At 38.8% G+C, this 16,487-nt stretch overlaps 1 long non-coding RNA gene across 1 annotated transcript; it reads left to right on the top strand.

The window, feature by feature from the left end:
* The first annotated feature begins 1,055 nt into the window (after positions 1-1,055).
* Positions 1,056-12,382, top strand: LOC125146231. The gene is made up of 3 exons (XR_007144739.1): positions 1,056-1,164; positions 1,968-2,066; positions 12,204-12,382. It is a non-coding gene; the product is annotated as an uncharacterized LOC125146231 (long non-coding RNA).
* Positions 12,383-16,487: the final 4,105 nt, after the last annotated feature.

The raw sequence follows: 16,487 nt of genomic DNA, 5'->3' as shown, positions 1-16,487 counted from the left end.
GATAGGGATGGCAAGGAAGATACTAGACTCCGTGTTCCTTCAGCTAAGGCACACCAAACTAACTGATGAAGTGTTCACTACTTTCATGGCAGAAGTAACCACCATCATCAACAATAGACCCCTGGTGCCAGTGTCTACTGATCCCAGTGATCCGTTTCTCCTCATACCTTCCATTCTCCTAACACACAAAGTGTGCATCCCTGTCACTCCTGCTGGTGACCTTGGATCTTTTCCAGTCCAACGTATAGCTAACACATTCTGGGATAGCTGGAGGAAACGGTATCTGTGTTCACTACAGACATGTAGGAAGTGGCAATCTGAACAACCTAACGTTGATCCAGGTAGCATTGTGCTAAAGAAATTAATGGCTAATGGGAATTATTACACAGGTCTTTCCAAGCAAAGATGGGAAAGTTCGCAATGTAGAAATAAGGGTTCCCAAACAAGATGGCACAAAGCTATTCCTTAGACCAGTAACAGAGATTGTCATGCTCCTTCCTACTTAATCCAACTCAAAGTAATGTGCCAACAAGCAGTTATTTAGCGGTGGCTCTCAATCATGCCAGGCAGGAGTGTTCTGTTACTGTAATTGTCAAAACTTAAGTGAAAACTTTTTTGAATTGGCAATCTGAACAACCTAACGTTGATCCAGGTAGCATTGTGCTCCTCTAAAGAAATTAATGGCTAATGGGAATTATTACACAGGTCTTTCCAAGCAAAGATGGAAAAGTTCGCAATGTAGAAATAAGGGTTCCCAAACAAGATGGCACAAAGCTATTCCTTAGACCAGTAACAGAGATTGTCATGCTCCTTCCTAATTAATCCAACTCAAAGTAATGTGCCAACAAGCAGTTATTTAGCGGTGGCTCTCAATCATGCCAGGCAGGAGTGTTCTGTTACTGTAATTGTCAAAACTTAAGTGAAAACTTAACTTTAGTAACTGTCAAAACTTAACAGTTACTAAAGTAAATGATTAGTCGGTAGTTTGTTTTTCCCTACTGGCTGTACTGAGGATAATGCTTTATATTGTTGTCATTCTCATGTGACTGATCAGATTACTAACAAGGAAGTTAGTGCCTTTTATGCTTGCTGTTCTTGCTATTCAGAAAAAAAGTGAAACTAGAATCTATATCAATCTGCATTCATCCTTGGTAGCTTTCTTCGGTATGTTTTATTGTTCATATTACGTTCAATTGTATTTGATTATTTTGAAGTATTTGTAATTTGTATTATTTGAATGCATATCTGATATAGATCATGTGGAAGCTGTGTCTGTTAAGTTGATGAGGAGTTTAACTTGCTGTTGAAGTATACAGAGGACGTATATAGAGAACAGTACACTGACCCTAACTTCCAAAGTTGGGATATGTGAAGAAAGATTTGTACTGTGTGAATGTATGTTTGACATGGTAGCATGGCAAAATGCAAATATTATGACTAAGACACATATTAAATAAGATTAGATGATTGTACTAGATAGCTTAGGACTGTGAATAAATGTGACTATATTTTCTATATTTAATCTTAAAGTTAGTAGTACATCAAGAATGTGACCACCATTGCAAGCAGGTCCTTTTATGGGTCTGATGAACAATTAATGAATCTAGAATAGACATGGCCAAACAGAGTTTAAATTTACAGAATCAACTTCTACATGGCTGCATATTTTAAGTATACAGAGGTTTTTGTTTCAGTTCTAGATTATAACTGGGATTCCTCCTCTGTCAGTTAGATAAGGTTGAAGTATATACCTGCATTGTTAGACATTTTATGTTTAAATGTACACACACTCAGGAGCATGGGTATTTTCATGAATTCTAGATTTCTTGTGTGTATTTCCATATGAATGATTTACACATAAATCCATTTGTATCCAGCATGAAAAACAAGGTTAATTATATGCAGAAATTTGCATATTTATGTTCACATGTTTCCTCATAGTACTCCTGTATTCATAAAACATGCAGAATAGATCACTGCCTCTGGATGTGAATGAGTGTGAGACCCTGCAATGGACTGGCATCCCATCCGGATTGAATTTTCCTGCCTTGTGTCCAACTATGCTGGTAAAGGATCCTGCTCCACCACAATTTAGATTTGATAATAAAGAGTTTACTGAAATTGAACAAAATAATAAATTACAGTGTTAGAAAATGTTAATATAAAAAACACTAGATTTCAAGCAATTCAGTGATAAGATAAAATAATTATAAGAATGATAAGCATAATACAAATCTTTGAGTTCTAAGTTATTTCTTCTATTGTTTTATGTTTTACAATATATTTTATCATACACTAATTATTCTAGCTGTATCATGTATTGGTCAAACCCTGAAGGCCATGTAACATGTAACAGCAAAACCTTTTCTCTGCCCAGTCCAAGGGCAAAACAAAGTACAAAAACAAACAGCTCAGACTATAGGAGCATTTTTCTCTGGGCATGTGATTCTACACATGTTGGAGCCCAGCTGTTGTTTGAGGAGCATTATTCCATTTGGGTTTCCTTCTCAGATAATTATTTCACTCCTTTATAATAATCTTCCTATGAATCTATCCTTAGTTGCAAGTATGTGCACTAAATTAACATCTGCATTCATATCATTCATGGCTATAAATCAATTATATTAAAAATAAATAGTTTTTCAATCTGTATTTGACACGGGTTGTGTTTCAATTAACATAACTTGTGTTACCCTCACCATGACACCATCTCTATAGACCAGAACGTAACACACCTGCCTGACCTGAACCTTACCTATCCCATTCAAGAGTGGTCTGACTACTGGGGTAAGAGCAGAGGTTAGGACTTGGCACACACACCCCAAACCTTAACTCCTTGTAATAACTCAGTAGGGGCTACATAATAATGCAAGGGTGTGCACCTTACCTGTCCACTGCCAAATTCTCTGTGGGTAAAATGCAGGAGTAAGTTTGATATCAAATCAAGTGTCAAGTCTCTGATTCATTGCTAATCAGCACACTTGCTTATTTCATCGAGTGTGTGCATGTGTGTGCATGCGGTGCTATGATGGCTTGTATTTCCTCTCAGCTGCCAATGCAAAACTCATTAAAAAAAATGTGTGACTATTAATAGACATTGTAATACTGACTGCTGATATTTTAAATCCTCTACTGGGCTTTTTAATTCTCCTTTCTGCTTGTCGAGGGTGATCTCTATTATAATATGACTGTACACATGTGCCTAGATATAGCTATCGTTCGAAGTATGCAGTGTGTGCGTGCTTTAAATCCGTTGCACTGAAGAGGGGGTTTTGTAGGCCCTTTGTTTGTGCTCTATTGATTTATGGGGCTCTCTCCTCTCAAAGCCTTGGGGTTTCTTGGCCCAATCTGCCCTCTCCTCTGTTCCTAGCCCAGTAAGTAAGTGAGTGTGTGTGTGTGTGTGTGTGTGTGTGTGTGTGTGTGTGTGTGTGTACATGTTTGTAATAAAAAAGAATTAGTTATTATATGAAATATATAATGACAATGAAAATCATGAATTACTTCTATAATTATTAATGAATATGTTATATGAATATAGTAAATTAATTATTATTCATAGTAAAATTCGTGCTTCATTTATTTCATTCTAAGATGAATATATTCTCCTTATATATAGCTCAAATTCATGTAAAGGGTTCAGATTTCCTTGTTCATTCGACTAATTGTGTTTAGACAGTGTGCTTTTGAATGCTGATGCAGGCTAGTGATATTTTAAACAGTGCATTCTCTACTGAGAAGATGGGGTGTTCCCTCTGCTAAGACTAATAAGAAGGTTGTTATTCTCTGCTGGTGAGCTATTCACATGCTGGTGGAGATGGAAACAAATAAGGAAAGGTTTTTAAAAAGGAGCTCTCAAACCCAAAGGCCTGTGATGGGTGATTCAGACCATGCAATTGTGGCCCAAGCCCTTCAAATTAGAGAAAATCAGGGTGTTTATGTGAGGTGGGTGACAGCTAGATTAAACAATATGAGTCTGCGGCATCATGCACAGGGGCAGAAACAGTGGCAGTTTGGTTGACCTGGGGTCTAAATTACCACACAGATTTATTTTGCCATTAAGGGCCCTCACATGCCTGCTCAAGTTTTCCTGCTGGTTTTTTCTCAATCATTTTATGTTGCTCAGATTATCTAAATACACTTTACTGTCTGCTTTTTATATTACACATTTTTAGCAAAAATATGCTAGATGGTCAAACTAGAGCATTACTTTCGGGGATATAATCGGCCAAAAAAAAAGTGTAAATTGTAACTAGATTTGTAAAGTTCGTCGCGACAAACGTTGATGTTGGCTTTGACGGTGCAAGAATTCGCAAAGGCCGGTACATTTTGGAGGCGAGTGGACAGAAAGATTGTGAAATCTACTGGACCGCTAGGTTGCCAATACTTTTGGAGGTGAGCGGACATGAGCATGTGACGTGATCCGAATACCCGTGAGGTATTTCCCCTCAATGTGCTGAGTGTTTTGATATGTCACATGTGCATGTTGTGCAAATTTTTTATTTTGCTTGTTTTGGGGGCGGGGCTACACGTGACGTCACGTGAAGTGACCAGAATACCCGTGGGGCAGTTCCCCTCATTGTGCTGAGTGTTTTGATATGTCACATGTCCATGTTCTGCAAATTTTTGATTGCGCTGGTTTTGGGGGCAGGGCTACACGTGACGTCACGTGACGTGACCAGAATATCCTTGGGGCAGTTCCCCTCAATGTGCTGAGTGTTTTGATATGTCACATGTCCATGTTGTGCAAATTTTTGATTTCGCTAGTTTTGGGGGCGGGGCTACACGTGACGTCATGTGACGTGACCAGAATACCCGTGGGGCAGTTCCCCTCAATGTGCTGAGTGTTTTGATATGTCACATGTCCATGTTGTGCAAATGTTTGATTTCGCTAGTTTTGGGGGCGGGGCTACACGTGACGTCACGTGACGTGACCAGAATACCCATGGGGCAGTTCCCCTCATTGGGCTGAGTGTTTTTATATGTCACATGTCCATGTTGTGCAAATTTTTAATTTTGCTTGTTTTAGGGGCGGGGCTACATGTGACATCTCGTGACGTCACGTGACGTGACCAGAATACCCGTGGGGCAGTTCCCCTCATTGTGCTGAGTGTTTTGATATGTCAAATGTCCATGTTGTGCAAATTTTTGATTTCGCTTGTTTTGGGGGCGGGGCTACACGTGACGTCATGTGGTGTCGAGTGACGTCACCAGAATACCCGGTGGGGTGCCAATACTTTTGGCAAAAAGTGGCTACTGAGGGTTTGGACATTTCATGTCAATACTTCAGCCATTATGGGATTCTACTTATTATACTGCAATTCTTCATGTTGGATGTATTATGTGTGTGAGAGCTTAGAGGACTTTTCGGAATTCCCTATTCAAGTCTATGGGATGTTCGATCGTCGACTACGGGAAAACCGAAAATTACGTCGGAACTCCGAAATAAAAAATGATTTCGCTTGTTTAGGAGGCGGGGCTACACGTGACGTCATGTGATGTCACTAGGATACCCGTGGGTCAGTTCCCCTCATTGTGCTGAGTGTTTTGATATGTCACATGTCCATGTTGTGCAAATTTTTAATTTTCACGTGACCTCACTTGACGTCACGTGACGTGACCAGAATACATGTGTGGCAGTTCCTCTCATTGTGCTGAGTGTTTTGATATGTCACATGTCCATGTTGTGCAAATTTTTGATTTCGCTTGTTTTGGGGGCGGGGCTACACGTGACGTCACGTGACGTGACCAGAATACCCGTGGGTCAGTTCCCCTCATTGTGCTGAGTGTTTTGATATGTCACATGTCCATGTTGTGCAAATTTTTAATTTTCACGTGACCTCACTTGACGTCACGTGACGTGACCAGAATACATGTGTGGCAGTTCCTCTCATTGTGCTGAGTGTTTTGATATGTCACATGTCCATGTTGTGCAAATTTTTGATTTCGCTTGTTTTGGGGGCGGGGCTACACGTGACGTCACGTGACGTGACCAGAATACCCGTGGGGGAGTTCCCCTCAATGTGCTGAGTGTTTTGATATGTCACATGCCCATGTTGTGCAAATTTTTGACTTCGCTTGTTTTGGGGGTGGGGCTACACGTGACGTCACGTGACGTGACCAGAATACCCGTGGGGCAGTTCCCCTCAATGGGCTGAGTGTTTTGATGTCACATGTCCATGTTGTGCAAATTTTTGATTTCGCTTGTTTTGGGGGCGGGGCAATACGTGACGTGACGTGACGTGACTATAATACCCGTGGGGCAGTTTCCCTCATTGTGATGAGTGTTTTGATATCTCACATGTCCATGTTGTGCAAATTTTTGATTTCGCTTGTTTTGGGGGCGGGGCTACACGTGACCTCACGTAACGTCACATGACGTGACCAGAATACCTGTGGGGCAGTTCCCCTCATTGTGCTGAGTGTTTTGATATGTCACATGTCCATGTTGTGCAAATTTTTAATTTTGCTTGTTTTTGGGGCGGGGCTACACGTGACTTTGATGGTGGCTTTGACGGTGCAAGTATTCGCAATGACCTCACGTGACGTCACGTGACGTGACCATAATACCCGTGGGGCAGTTCCCCTCATTGTGCTGTTTTGATATGTCACATGTCGATGTTGTGCAAATTTTTAATTTTGCTTGTTTTTGGGGCGAGGCTACATGTGAAATAACGTGACGTCACGTGACGTGACCAGAATACCCGTGGGGCAGTTCCCCTCAATGTGCTGAGTGTTTTGATATGTCACATGTCCATGTTGTGCAATCTTTTGATTTTGCTTGTTTTGGGGCGGGGCTACACGTGATGTCACGTGACGTTACCAGAATACCCGTGGGGCAGTTCCCCTCATTGTGCTGAGTGTTTTGATATGTCACATGTCCATGTTGTGCAAATTTTTGATTTCGCTTGTTTTGGGGGAGGGGCTACACGTGGGGTTTCACGTGGTGTCGAGTGACGTCACCAGAATACCCGGTGTGGTGCCAATACTTTTGGCAAAAAGTGGCAACTGAGGGTTTCGACATTTCATGTCAATACTGCAGTCATTATGGGATTCTTCTTATTATACATAGAACAGTACATGCAATTCTTAATGTTGGATGTATTGTGTGTGAGAGCTTAGAGGACTTTTCGGAATTCCCTACTCAAGTCTATTGGATGTTCGACCGTCGACTACGGGAAAACCGAAAATTCCATCGGAACTCCGGAATAAAAATTTGGTCCGGAGTGAGGTCCTTAAGAACCTCTCCGAATTCGGTGCAAATCGCTAGAAAACTTGCGGAGTTATAAACCTCAAAAGTTTATAATGGAAGTCTATGGGAAAAAAGGCCATTTTGAGCTTCCATACCGGGAATGCCGGAATTCCGATCGCTTAGAAAAATAGAAGCAACAAACATCAGACCAGGGTCTACGACATATCCGAATTTGCATGTGGCTTGAAAGCCCTAGGCCACATATTTTTAAATAAATTTTTGTCTAATAATAATAATAATAATAATAATAATAATAATAATAATAAGCTTATAACGGAAATCAGAATGTTGGCTTCTACAAAGCCAACATAATAATAATAAGCTTATAACGGAAATCAGAATGTTGGCTTCTACAAAGCCAACATAATAATAATAATAATAATAATACTAAGCTTATAACGGAAATCAGAATGTTGGCTTCTACAAAGCCAACATAATAATAATAATAATAATAATAATAATAATAATAATAATAATAATAATAATAATAAGCTTATAACGGAAATCAGAATGTTGGCTTCTACAAAGCCAACATAATAATAATAATAATAATAATAATAATAATAATAATAATAATAATAATAATAATAATAATAATAATAATAATAATAAGATTATAACAGAAATCAGAATGTTGGCTTCTACAAAGCCAGCATAATAAAGATGAATGATTTGAGATAAACAAAGCTTTTTTGTCCTGTAGTAACAACCAAATGATCACAGATTTACTAAACTCAGGACATTGTAGTGATGAGAAATCATTAAAATAATTCATTAAAATACAACCGATTAAGAAGAAAATGTACTCATGTTTCTTCATATTCAAATGTAATTTTATATCTATATTTTTGCAATTTTTACAAAATAAATCATGTGAAAGCAATATACTAACAATTCAGTAATTTGTACACATTTAATATTACATACTTAAAATTCAATAAAAAGAATACTTTCACAAACAACAATAATAATAATTTAATTGATCTGAAAGGAGAATATACAGCTTATATTATATTGTACAATTATTTGGATGGTATGATTCAAGGGAAACTCATTCAGTGAAACATTTGTCAAACAAAACAGCAAATAACTGCATAAAAAATATCATCCTTGATTAACTGACTAAGTAAGGCTTACATTTCAGGTCTTTTATGTCAACTATTCTAATGTGTTAAGTATATGGAGAAATATACTTGATTTTCAATAAACATGATTAACATTTAAAAACAGAATATCTAAAAGATCAAAAATATCTGTTTTTTGGTTTCCATTCCTTTCTAGTCACAACTGTGTATGTCAGAGAGCTATGCATGTATATGACAAGGTCACTGAAGATATTTTTCAGTATCACCAAAGCCCCATAAATGTCACAGACCAAAATTGAGCAATACCCTATATCAGTTATGTGAGGTTGCTATAACATATATAAAGAATTGCAGATGCTAAGAATTGCAGATGTCTTTTTTTTATTTGTTTTTACCATTTTCAGCCACTAAGAGGTCTATGGCAATACTTGCAGAATGTTTTCAGCTTAATATTAAAAAATATTATTAATATAAAAAAATAGTATATAGTATATAGTATATTTAAGAATATGAATAAAACTTGCATACTTGCATATTGATTATAAAGAATTACTTTTATCTGAATTACTTTTTTTATTAAATTACTATTAATTTATGGTGGCTTCAAACTTTTTACTTGAACAAGCAATACACATGATAAAGGAGAATGGTGTCCCCAGCTTGTGAGCACACACTTAGCAAGGAAACAAAGAGAGGATTGAAAGTACAGTATAACTGCTCCCCCTGGTGTGAAGCAGCAACACTTTAACCAGGGCACATTTCACAGATGGGAAGCTGGCAAACACAGCTGTTTTTAAGATGCTTGATGAAAGTGGGGAAACACTAACTCTTACCAGTAATACAATTAAAGCATCACACACTTTTTAAAAACTATTTTTCACTGTTTCCCAGCATTCTGTGGCTTTAGTACATCCACTACAAAATATATCTTTGCATCAGTTTTGTTTTTGCAATATTTTTTTTAAAGGAATGATATGTATGTACATGAATAACATCATTCTTAATTTTATAAAATGTGTAATGTATATTATATACATTATAAGATATTGAAAATACACAGATTACTGTGTGTCTTAGTTTGTAATTAATGCAGTTTTTTTCTGTTTAAGTCCCATATAAATAGATTCAGTCAGTCTCAGCAACTGAGGTAGGCAAATGTATTAAAATGTTTTGGAATTACTTATTCTAGTTTTAATGAACATGCTTGCTCTCTCTCTCTCTCCAACACAAACAAACACACACACACACACACACACACACACACACACACACACACACACACACACACACACACACACATCCATGACTTTTCAGTCTAGTTACAGACAATTCATTTAAGCCAAAAATTCTCATCAGGCTAATGCCCAACAAAAGCTCCTCAACATCCTTAAAGTGTTAAATAATCACTTTCAGAAATTTGTAGAAGAACTGAGTGAGAAAAGACATCTCATGATATAGAAAGGTCATGTTTATGTGTGCTGTAACATTTCAAGGGTGACTAAAAGCTCAAGGACTGGACCCTGAAGTATGCGATCCAATCAAGGGACTAGAGCCATGCAGTGTGCCAGCTCGTTAGAAAAATGAGCCCTTATCAGGTGTAGAAAGGATGCAACTCAGAACAGTAGCTCCATAAAACTTTATACTGCTCCAGTTAATCATTTGCAAACAATATTGCAGCAGAACTGTTCTACACCAAAGCCTGTTCCCCAGAACACACACAGACAAATTCACAAAACTGTTGAAAAGAGAAAACAATAATTGCAGGCTGATGTCCTTATTCCTGAAGCATGTTGTTCAATCAGAGACCCATAACAGTTATATGAGTTACCTATTTATACACTAGTCTAGGTGTTAGTTGTTAGCAGTTACAATCTATACAAAAGTAAAATGACAAAGTTACACACTGAAATGGCAATACATCTAAGAGCATTTTATTTAGACTGAGCTTGGTGGCGAGAAGCAATATCATATCATATATCATATATCATTTGAAATGGACAGCAGCAATTTAATTAAAAGTCCTTTCTGGTATAGTGCATAATCACATGATGATGCAACACTGACTGATACTACCTAATAAAAAAAACTACCTAATAAAAAAAATCTGTTCAGCTGTGTGTCAGAAAATGGCATGTTGTATGATTCTGAGAAATATTATCTACTGATTATCTACTAATTTTTAACATTAAGACTAGCGTTTCGCAAACCTTAAATTGAGGTTCCAGAATCCCTGGATATATCCAGGATCCAATGTGCTACAGGTTTTTTTTTTGAAGGTAAACCAGTTCTCATCTAAATCTAAGAACTAAACCACAGACACATACATACATAATCACCCCTGAATCTGCAGAAACCATTAATCAAACATTTGTGAATGCAGGAAGGAGGTATATGTTAATATTATATGCTTTAATAATTTCTCAGATTTTCACTGGGAGTGCGTCAATTGTGACATAACACAGCAAGCTTGGCTCTCTCCGGGCTTAGGGGGTTAATTGCAGAGGCTTGCCCTGTGCACTGTGTTTGGATAGGTGCTTCTTGAAGCAAACAGACAATTCTTTGTGTTGCTTCATGTTAATCTATGACTTCATTAGGGAAGGAAATGGGAGTAAATACAAAAAGCCTTTGTTTTACTTTGGGGACAGTGGAAGGAATGTTCAGTGCTTGCTTGAGATGTTGTGTAACTATTCTCTTTGTAATACTCATTACACAATTTGGTCTTGACCTTTATTCCAAAATTATGCAGAGAATGGAATGAGAGTATTCTGCTGGATAAACACATGCACTATTCACTGTAATTTAACTCTCATATTAGATTACAGTTATATTACAATTAAACACAAGGAAACACACACAAATCCCTTCGTATATACTGTATATATATAGTACAAATACTTCGTTACTGTACTTAAGTAGAAATTTCACGCATCTGTACTTTACTTCACTATTTAAATTTATGTCAACTTTCGCTTTTACTCCACTACATTTCCTAGATAAAATGTATACTTTTACTCTGCTATATTTCCACTAAGCATCTTCGTTACTCGTTACTACAAAATAAAATCAGAAAAAATGTGTGCGACTGCAATAAGGGAGGTCTGGCGAATCACTGCTCCTAGATTGCATTATGCAGCTCCGCACGCTCTATTTCACCGTAATGTTGCCAAAAGGAGGCGGAAGCACAACTGAAACCGCCATGGAAGGACCTCCCATTATCGTATATCTGGGGTGGCCAACCAGTCAGAGACCAAGAGCCACATTTTTTACTGTGTTACCGCAAAGAGCCACATCATACACATGGGCACACATGATCATTACCTTTTTTTCCCCCCTGCCATTTTGAGAGTGAACTTGACACAAATTGTTTACTCAAATGATCTTGCTCCTACTGGGAAACTTTGAGGTATTTTCATCCCACTCACATGCGCGTTTGAAGAAAATACCTATTGAACTCAAGCGAACCGAACACTCACAATAAAAAGATACAAATACAAACTTCATTATGAACGTAAGAGCTGCGTGAAACTGGGCAAAGAGCCGCATGCGGCTCGGGAGCCACGGGTTGGCCACCCCTGATGAAGATGATCATCCCGACAACCACCCCATAGTAGTAGTAGTAGCCTTTATTGTCACTGGTCACAGGTACCGTGAAATTAGCCATCAACCTGTCCATACATACAATACATACAATATGACAAGGGGGGACAGGACAGGAAGACAGGGAATTGAAAAGAAATACAGCATAACATGAGGGAAGGGAGGAGAAAAAAAACAAGTGCATATCTTTATGTGTGTGTGTGTGTGTGTGTGTGTGTGTGTGTGTGTGTGTGTGTGTGTGTGTGTGTGTGTGTGTGTGTGTGTGTGTATAGGCCTGGAGAGTCGTTGCTCCCAGCATCAAATCTCGGTGCCTCAGTCCGCAAGATTGTCATAGCGATACACAGCGCCATGGAGACAGCCTTGATCAGGTCCCAGACAGAGTCAACAATTCGCAGGTGTCTATGGAAATGGGGGAAGGAACGCATGAGCGTCTCGCCGCAGTGCTCTTCCAGGGGAATTGTTGTTCCAGCATCGGCCTTGGCCGAGGCCAGTGCTGGTTGAGGGGAGCCGAAAGCAGGTAAGATTGGGTTTTTTTGGTCTTGGGGCGAGTAGACGCATTCCAATTTACACGACTACTCTCTTAGTCCATTCTGGTCTCCAAATCGATCCATTTTTCTTTCCAAAGTTCTCCATGATGTTAACAGTATCCAAAGCAGTGAGCCTCACCGTGATGTTATCCATATTGCGGTTAATAGTCCAAGCCTCAGTGCTGGCCGCTCTGCCCACTGACAATCAATCATGACGGGAAGCCTTGGGAGGTTTTTGTACAGCTATCACCGTTTCCTGATTTCCTCGATAAACCAGGGCAATGCCTAATCCAATCAGCATAACTCCTGTTATCATGGTTCCGAATAGGTAGATATCTTCAATTAAATGTCCTCCACGGAAAGAGCCACACGACCCGCCACCTCTCTCACGCGTCCATCGTATAGCCAGCTGCGAATGTTCCAGCAGGGCAGTCAGGTTCCCCGAACCCAAGCTTCTCGTCGAGAAGATGGTGTCAATTTCATTGAGAGACCAGTTTATCAAATCCATGATGTTTTTTAGTTTGGAGAGCAATGAGGAGAGAGTCTCTCAAAGTATAAGACAATAGACGAGATGAGAGGAGAGGAGCAAAGCAGGGAAAGTAAAGGGGAGGGAGAGGGAAAGAAAATGCGACCGCCTTCGTTGAGAGCCAAAAGATTATAGTTCATAGTGGTGAACAGGGTGAAGAAGATAACGTTATACACCCGTGGCCATATTTGCAAGAAATGTTTCTGTACATTGGAAAGAACGATTCTTCCTAACGGATGAAGTGCCTCCTATACCTACCGAAAATCACTGAAATTTTCCTTTTTACTTTTACTTCAAATACTTATAATAAGTACATTAAATATCAGATATAAGTACATTAAATATAAGTACATTAAATATCAGAAAATTACTTTTGATACTTAAGTACAGTATATATCAGATACTTTAAGACTTTTACTTGAGTAATATTCTAAACGGCAACTTTCACTTCTACTAAAGTTTTTTTCTAGTACAGTACTTGTACATTTACTCAAGTATTGCTTTCTAGTACTTTATACAACACTGGATATATTACATGAAAAAAATTGTTGCCGTTATTACACATAAATTCGAAATCACAATAAATTTGTTGTATTATTTGACTAGTACATTACATTGCTGATTTTCACTCGCTCCTTGTCCCATCTCATCACTCCTTGCAGGATTTCAACTTGACTTCAGTAGAAAAGCTGATAATGAAAAAAAAAAAATTAAGAGCTAGAGGGAAGAGTGAGGTCACAGGACAAACATGTTTCCTTAGGCCTAAGCTGGAAAAAACATCAGGATGAGAACAGGAAAATATATACACTCCACATGTAAAATCAGAGAGGAAGGTCCCATGTCTTCTTTGTTTGAATTCTGTCTATAAAATCCTGATGTTATCTATGATGGGAAAGTCTGGTAACAGTATGGTCTAAACTCACTAGTATAGCAAATAATTCCATACATCCCACAACATGTTCATAAGTGCTTAATAAATAATTAAATAAATAATAAATAGATAAATGAATATACAAAGATGTAGTATTTCTCTACACACTCTGGGTAGAGAGGTAATAATTGTGAACATCTCAGTATGCTTGTGTATTTGCACACAGATTTGTGTGTGAGCTCTGTAGGTGTCAAAAGCCATTTGCTGAGCCTGGTGATTATAAAAGTACAGGTTGCTGTCCTTTTTCATGTGTACTCCTACAGTGCTTTTAATTTTTGCACAGTGATAAAACTGTAAAAATATTATTTTAGTTCAGCACAATTCTGGCTGTAAAATCCTAGTTAATTTAACTCTTCTTTAACAACTGACAACATTCCTGGCAGGGTGCTCAGGGAATGCACAGAACAGGTAGCGGATGTCTTCAGGGGCATCTTCAACCTTTCAGTGAGCAGCGCTGTTGCTCCTATGTGCCTCAAGACAACCACCATCGCCCGTTCCAAAAAAGTCTAAATTCAACTCCTGTTTCAATGATTATCGTCCCGTCGCACTCACACCAATTGTTATGAAGTGCTTTGAGAAGCTCGTCATGAGGCACACCAAGACCCAGTTACCACCCTCACTGAACCCCCTACAGTTTGCGTATCGTCCAAACCGCTCCACGGACTATGCCATTGCCACGGCCCTTCATTTAGCCCTCACCCACCTGGACAAAAAGACACTTATGTACGAATGCTGTTCATTAACTTTAGTTCAGCATTTAACACAATCATCCGTCAGCACCTGATTGAGAAGCTGAGACTGCTGGGACTGAACACCTCCCTCTGCAACTGGATACTGGACTTCCTGACAAGGGAGACCTCAGTCATTCTGGATCGGGAACCGCATCTCTAGCACCAACACTGAGCACTGAAGCCACTCAGGGCTGTGTGCTCAGCCCACTGCTGTTCACCTTGCTGACTCAAGACTATGCAGCAATTCACACATCGAACCATATCATCAAGTTCACCGATGACATGACCGTCGTGGGTCTCATCAGCAAGAACGATGAGTCAGCATACAGAGAGGAGGTGCAACAACTAACTGCCTGGTGTAAAGACAACAACCTGTCTCTGAATGTCAATAAAACTAAAGAGATTGTTGACTTCAGGAGAGCATAGAGTGACCACTCTCCGCTGAACATCAACGGATTATCTGTAGAGATAGTCAAGAGCACCACATTTCTTGGTGTTCATGTAGCGGAGAATTTCACCTGGTCACTCAACACCAGTTCCATCACCAACAAAGCCCAGCAGTCTCTCGACTTCTTACAGAGGCTGATAACAGCCCATCTCCCTTCCCCATCCTGTTCTACAAAGGGACCATTGAGAGCATTCTAAGCAGCTGCATCACTGTCTGGTTTGGGAACTGCACTGTCTCGGATAGCAAGACCCTGCAGCGGATAGTGAGGACAGCTGAGAAGATCATTAGATTCTCTCTTCCCTCTATCATGCACATTTACACCACACATTGCATCCGCAAACCAACAGCATTTTGGATGACACCTCACACCCCTTACTCACCCTCCTGCTTTCTGAAAAAAATGTACCGAAGCATTCGGGGCCTCACGACCAGACTGTGTAACAATTTCTTTCCACAAGCCATCGGACTCTTTGATAACTGAACTGAACTGTACTGAGCACAATATATAAACACACACAATCAACTGTATGGACTGCACAGACCTACATCAAATATCCAATCAATATGGACATACAGTATTTACATTGGTCGGCTCTGTTTTTGTGTATTGTCTTTTGTGTATTGTCTTTTGAGAAATGCCTTGTAATTTTTGTTTAAATTTTGTCTTTTGTCCTGCACTGTCTTTTTGTCTTTTGTCTTGCACTGTTTGCACCAGGTTGCACAGATGCCCTTTATGTGGCTAGAACTGCTTACTTAAGTCCTTAGCTCTGTCTATGTAGCACCATGGTCCTGGACAAACACTGTCTCATTTCACTGTGTACTGGAACAACTATATATGGTTGAAATGATAATAAAAGCTTCTTGACTCTTGATCTACTTTTTAATCTTACTGAGATTAGGAACAAGCAATGCAGCTGTATAATTACGCTTGAACAGACTTTAGGCCATAGCAGTGTGTATAGAGCATTAAAATGTTGAGAAAAAGGTTTCCATGGAATTAAACAGTAACTCAGATTAGAACATACAGGAAAATATTTCATTTACTGGGCTAAAATTTAATACAATGTTTAGCCTTTAGTCTTGGACTTGACATAAGCAATCATGTCTATACAACTCTAAATTGTTTAAAAGTGAACGTTAAAACAGGTCTGTAAAATGTGTTAGATAGCATATGCAAACACTCAGTTAATCTGCTAGTCATTTTCTAATCAGCACACTCATAAAATCATATTTCTTTATGGTTAACTAGGCTTTACTATGTTAATCAAATGATTGAGGTAGCCAACAATCATGCCTGTCAGATTTCTCTATCAAATCAGGTTTCAACACAGTGAGCACTGATCCCTTTGTAGTTTAGCTGTATCTTAATGCACATCCTTAAAATTATACAAAC

The sequence above is a fragment of the Tachysurus fulvidraco genome, chromosome 13 (assembly GCF_022655615.1).
Source record: "Tachysurus fulvidraco isolate hzauxx_2018 chromosome 13, HZAU_PFXX_2.0, whole genome shotgun sequence".
Classification (NCBI taxonomy): domain Eukaryota; kingdom Metazoa; phylum Chordata; class Actinopteri; order Siluriformes; family Bagridae; genus Tachysurus; species Tachysurus fulvidraco.
Note: the sequence above shows the minus strand (reverse complement) of the source record. Positions and strands in the feature narration are given on the sequence as shown.